The sequence below is a fragment of the Macrobrachium nipponense genome, chromosome 8 (assembly GCF_015104395.2).
Source record: "Macrobrachium nipponense isolate FS-2020 chromosome 8, ASM1510439v2, whole genome shotgun sequence".
In the NCBI taxonomy this organism is placed as follows: Eukaryota; Metazoa; Arthropoda; class Malacostraca; order Decapoda; family Palaemonidae; genus Macrobrachium; species Macrobrachium nipponense.
The window spans coordinates 69296702-69302796 of record NC_087203.1 but is presented as its reverse complement, the minus strand read 5'-3'; the positions used below and the strand labels follow the sequence as shown (position 1 = coordinate 69302796).

General features: G+C 38.8%; 1 protein-coding gene across 3 annotated transcripts in view; it reads left to right on the top strand.

Annotated features, from left to right (window-relative positions):
• The window catches only part of LOC135222825 (neural-cadherin-like), a 399888-nt gene that overhangs the window by 319504 nt on the left and 74289 nt on the right, over window positions 1-6095 (top strand). The window lies entirely within an intron of this gene.

The window sequence follows — 6095 nt, the reverse complement described above, 5'->3', positions numbered from 1 at the left end:
TGTTCAAATAAACGGTTTAAAGCAAAGTTGAGAAACTGACGCTAGATTTGCACTAAGGCTTAGAATGCTATCTGCACTAGCATTTGTGCCTGCCCACTCAGTCATAGAAGCGTTTCAAGAGTTGTGTGATAATAATATAACTCCTGAAGCACAAGCTGTTGCTGATGACATGGAGGACCCATGGACAGGGCAGCCTGATCGAAGAAATATACTGCGTCGACCCCACCAATTTGCTATCGAAATGTCGAATGTGTGTGACGCAGTTTTGTAAGATCTTCCTGAAACCAATCATTCCTTTGAGGGCGAGCTAGCATCCGGGTTTCGAGCAGCAGCTCACAGCTTACCATCCTAACATTTGGAAGTTCTTGGAGTGCATTCAACGTGAGCAACCATTAAGCAACGCCAAGATTGAACAGTACATTGCAGGACTAGAGCCTACTTTGAACAGGCGAAATATCGTGACTGCCAAAAGAATAAAAAGATTTGTTATGACTTATGGTGCTAACGAGCATCTCTCATTCATTCAATACCTGTGAGACATAGCGCGTAACATCTCATTTTAATAAATCTATAGGACTTTATTTATTCTTTCAAGTATATAAAGATATATAAATAATAAATAAAATGTCTTATTTATGTTTTCAAACTATGATAAAATTTAAAAGTTGAGAGTTTCAACTTTCCTTTGATCTTTTTTTTATTAATATATTTCTTTACTTTTTCTTTGCATTATCGAGTAATATTGCTATTCATTAATAGCACGATAAAAAAAACCATAATGAAATAAAAGAAATATGGATCTCAGCACTTGGCCTAACGGTCTTAATTCCAAATACTACTACGACAATGAAAGCCTGGAGCTTATTCCCTGGGCTAACAATTTGAAATAAACAATTGTTGAAATTAAAGATAAAAACTAAGTTAACAGTAGGGAAGGAGAAATCTTAACAATAGGCTTGTGTAACTTCTTCTTTTCCCACCGTTATCCCTACACTAAGGGGTCGATTTCCTGATGTGCCTTTCCTTACAATATCAGGCTTGTTTTATTATTTGGCAAAGGGGTTTTTACGACCGCATGGCCTTGCTGTTATCAACCACAGGTATTGGCGATGGGCCTCGCCTCTGACTAAACCGCCCACCTGCAAGGCAGCAGTTTCCACGGTTATTGGCGGTGGGCCGACCTTTTACTAAAAATGTGCGACTGCAAGGCAGCAGCTGTCCTTTTAGTCGCCTTTTACGACACGCAGGACCTACGATGGTAGTATTCGTACACCGTTACCACAGGGTGAGCTTGGGTAATTGCTTGTCCGTCGGCAAATCTGCTAATCGATGGATTGTTGTCGGTAAATTGCTGTCGATGAATTTTCCTTTACTCCTTTTTACAGAGTGCGAGAAGGCATTTAACATCGTCCACAGGTCCATACTACGGAAGTTCTTTCTTTCTTTCTTTCTCTATTGCATACCTGTCAAATATATAAAGCCAATTCAAGTTGCCCATGAACGAAGATGCAAAGTGATGTTGGTGGTGTTGTTAAGTGAACTTCCAATAAATAATGGGGGTCTTACAATGAAATGTTACATCAACTTAGCTAATTGCCCTTCTCTTATAATTTACAGTGAAAAAAAGAGCGGTCTGAGTTGCAAGAGAATATTAAGGCTAGAGCAACGAAAGAATCTTGGGAGATTCAGAACATGCAAAAGAGTAGCAGGATTGCATAGGGCCCTTTTGTGTCACGTGGCGTTGCTGGCGATGATGTACTATAGTAGATTCACATCAACCGTGCATTTGATGTCTAGGCCAGTCCCTTACGACGCTCCTGATTGGCTGTTGATAAGCCAGTCACAGGGCTGGAAACTCTCGAGAGTTCACGTAGGTTGGATGTATGTTCCACCTCTCCTGAAAGACTTATCCCTCAGGAGAAGTGGAACATAGATCCTACCCATGTGAACTCTCTCGAGAGACTGAGAGCTTCCAGCCCTGTCATTGACTTATCAACAGCCAATCAGAGCGTCGCAAGGGACTGGCCTAGACATCAAATGCACGGTTGATGTGAATCTTCTATAGTGCAATACACGGCGTGTGTTTGAGAGAGAGAGAGAGAGAGAGAGAGAGAGGAGATCGAGAGAGAGAGAGAGAGAGATAATCTTGTAGCTATGCCTGTTCTTTAGTGGGGGGTGGGGGTTAGAGGACGTGTATTGTAAGGCGTTTTTATTTTAGTTTTTATGTGAACTTGCATCAGGCTAGACGTTTTCAACGCCGTGGAATTGTAGAATCGAGCCATAAACAGGCGAGGTCCGTGTTTTTAATCTGTTTTTTAGTCATATTCATTTCTAGATGAAGTTTATCAGCTTTCCAAGTTAAAAACTTAAAACTATCCAAGGCTTATTTGTGCCCTACCTTGATATTTCATTTCATTTATTGGACACTCGCAGAACTATGGATGTTCATATGAGCGCTATGTTAGACACTAAGAAATCACAGAGAAAATATCTATGGGGGAAATTTTTTGGGCAGGTAGAAACTCCGTGACACTGTTAGGCGCTCGTTCTGAGAGATGGAGAGATATTGGTTTACTGGTATAAGTAAATTTAGTATATCTTTTTAAGGAATTAAAAAAATATATTATTAAGCCCACGATGACTTTTGTGTTGATAGGTGACTGCTTTTTATTTATTTATTTATTTATTTATTTATTTTTTAGCGAATACCGACTTACTCTGACATCTTGGTGTAAACGGTGCAAGATTGGTTTTCATCATAAATTATTGTTGATGATGATATGTATTATTGTTGGTGGTGTATTAAAAGTAGATGAAAACTATGAACTCATTTTCAGGAAAGTAGATGCCATTTTGTCACCGCCTTCACCACTATCATGTAAAGAAAAAATGTCGCCTCACGGGAGTGCGATGGAGATAGATGTTCGTGCTACGTCGTTATCTCGCTAAGATTGACGCCTGGACACTCGAGTATTCATTTCTCGCTGTTGTTAGCGGAAAGCTCAAAGGAGAGTATTACACATCTCACTGTCATTGCTGTTGCATATACGAATGAGTGGCAGTAGCGGATGGACGCCCTTAGCTTTTGTTTTTCTTTGGAACTGTTTGGAAAACCCATCGTTAGAAGATAAGTGTGTTGTTGATTCTGCATTAAGGTTAGCAAAAAGGTTACGCTGATTGTCCCGCTTGCCAATGCGATAAGGAAAAGAAAACGATTGGATATGATGTGAATATGATAAGTGGTATCATGAGAATGTTGTTCTTTTAGATAACATCAGTGATGATAACATCAGTAGCATGAAGTGACACCGCTTAAATGTTTTGATAGAACGCACTCATTAGTAAATAAATGTAAAAAAAGATGTAGAAAGTTATACGTAATTATTTTGAGGGATAAAATTGAGGTGCACGATAATGGAGTATTACTCACGAGATGCCAAAATGACTGACCTACGGAGTATACGAGATTGGACCGAGGACACTCAATTTTCTTCCAGGCTGTTGCCATAAAGATGGATGATATCATAAAGACTAATGGAATTGACAGAAATTGCTCCTTATAAAGAACATGAAACTGTATATAAAGAAAGGAATCAATTAGTCCTAACATCTTGTATAAAGGAAGTAATCGATCAGTACTAAGATCTAAGCTGACTCCAGGTAAACTCAATGATCGAGGAGAAACGTAAGGTTTCTGTGTTGATACATCTACTTTTGCGGTAAAGTTGTGATTTTCCTGATAGAAGTAGAAGAGATGGTGCAGCGACCTGGAAACGAAACATATCGTCGGTGCTGAAGACAAGTTCGAGAAATACGAGTGGAGTTCCTGGAGAAACTAACAAAAAAAATATTTGTAATGTTTATTGAGAGGAAAACGATGTAGCGGACGCAGTAGTCAACAAAACCTGTTTGTCTGCAACCCGTCTCAAGTGTAAAGTAGTAGATAAGCTAATTTTTCGAGAAATCCTGATATTCACAAAACGATTCATGATAATGGTGATAGAAGTGTTACGAACCTTCTTGCTTTAGTAATAGAAACGATCCTCTTACACTGATACGTTTACATGTTCCGTGGGAGGGGAGCTTGTGGGAACTGACCTTTTTGTTCTCAACAGCTGTTCTCATCTTGAAACTGGATGTGGTCATAATGAAGAGGAAATCATTGAGTGTGTGGTCACTGTGATGGTAACCATTTAACGAAACACTGTACCTTAGACTTTGTCAAAGAAGAGAAGATATTGAGGATATCTTTGAGTTTAGAAATAGAGAGCACGCAAATATTAATAATGGTTATAATTGATAATGTCTTCAGTTGTGTCAGTCGGTAATGGAACACTGCAAATTACGAGTAGATGAATTAATATGCTAAGATTAGGACGTTAGCGTTCTGTGCAATTATGGTAACTTAGAATTAATTGCCGTCTGCGTTGATTGCCTTTCCGTCATTAAGACTTCCAAGCAGAACTTGCTAAAGACGGGAACCAATTTAGAAACCGAAGCTGTAATCGATAAGCATTTTGGGCTCATTTACTGGCGCTCAAATGCTATTCTGTCAATCAATTTAAGTTTTATTTTGATTTAATGCAGCATTTCTTTTCCTGCAGTTGACCTGCCTTGCGAAACATGAATAACATTGGTGTCTTCTGTGTTGTTCCCCGTAGGGGGGGCGGTGGGGGAGTGCCGTCAGTGCACTTTATGCTCGGTGCACTGTACTTGACAGCGTCCCTTCGACCCTTAGCTGCAACCCCTTTCATTCCTTTTATTGTACCTCCATTCATATTCTTTCTCTTCCATCTTGCTTTCCACCCTCTCCTAACAATGGCTTCATAGTGCAACTGAGAGGTTTTCCTCTGTTACGCCTCTGTAACCTTTCTGTCAATTTTCCTTTCAGCTTTGAATGACCTCGTAGGTCCCAGCGCTTGTCGTCGGCCTAATAATTGTGTATTTTGTTCTGTTTTCTGTGTCGTCATCTTCAGAATTACGTCTTGGTCTTACAACTTATTTATTTGGTACGTTTGATGTAATGTAGTCTGTTATTTTCTTGTACGAAATTGACCAGCGTTAAGCGACATTGAAAATGTGACGTGGCCTCTTTGTCTCATACGTTGTGTTCGTAATAAAACTTAGCTTAGAAGTTTGCTTCTTGATTTTGCTTCTTCGATGGTGTCAGCAACTTTGTTGTGAATTTTTGGTCCATTGTCATTCCGTAGATTTTTGTAGGTCATTCAGGTAGCCCCATTTAATTGTCACTTCATTTCATATCTTTAGTGAATAATCCATTCTTTCGCCTCAAAACGGCTCTAGAATAGTTAAGTCTCTAAATTCTTTTTTTAGTAAATTTCCAAAAATTTCTAGTTCTTGGTTCAACTAGACATTGTCGTGGTGACGCTTTTACATTGTACATTTCTGTCGACATTTTGTGAAACCTGATTATTTGTAGTATATGTTCGTTCTTAGGCATTTTTCTCTCCCATTTACTGAATATTCAGATGACTGCATAGATACTGGGCCTCCATGTCGGTTGTAACTGTTAATCAGTTGATGTCTAGTCTCCTAGTCTGTTGACATTATTTTCCTCTTGAGCACTAATTTCAGTAAATACCCCAACTTTCTAGCTTCCTAGCCAGTCTTTTTAAAGTACTACACATCGCCATATGTTCACACCTCGCAGTGACCCCAAAGATAGCAAAATACTGCAGCTCAAAAACGGTTCTTTTGTTTTCCATTTCAGACTTAGCATCCTCTCTCAAAGGAGGCAAAAATTTCTGTATAATAAGTCCCATAGACCATTCTCTTGCTGAGCAAACATTCACAGCCAATGAAGGGAGAGTCAGTGATGCCGTTTTTTTCACACATTGGCTTTTAGCAGTATTGCCATATGCAGCTCTTCTGATTTTTTACGTCATTTATGATTTAATGGTTAGAATGCGGAAAATTTAATGGTTAGAATGCAGTAAATTTAATGGTTAGAATGTGGGAAATTTAATAGTTAGAATGCGTATTTTCCGATGTAGAATTATTTTCCGTGACGTAAAAAAAAATTACACGTCACTAGCTCAACAGAAAGTATTTTTGACGAAGAAAAATAAATTATT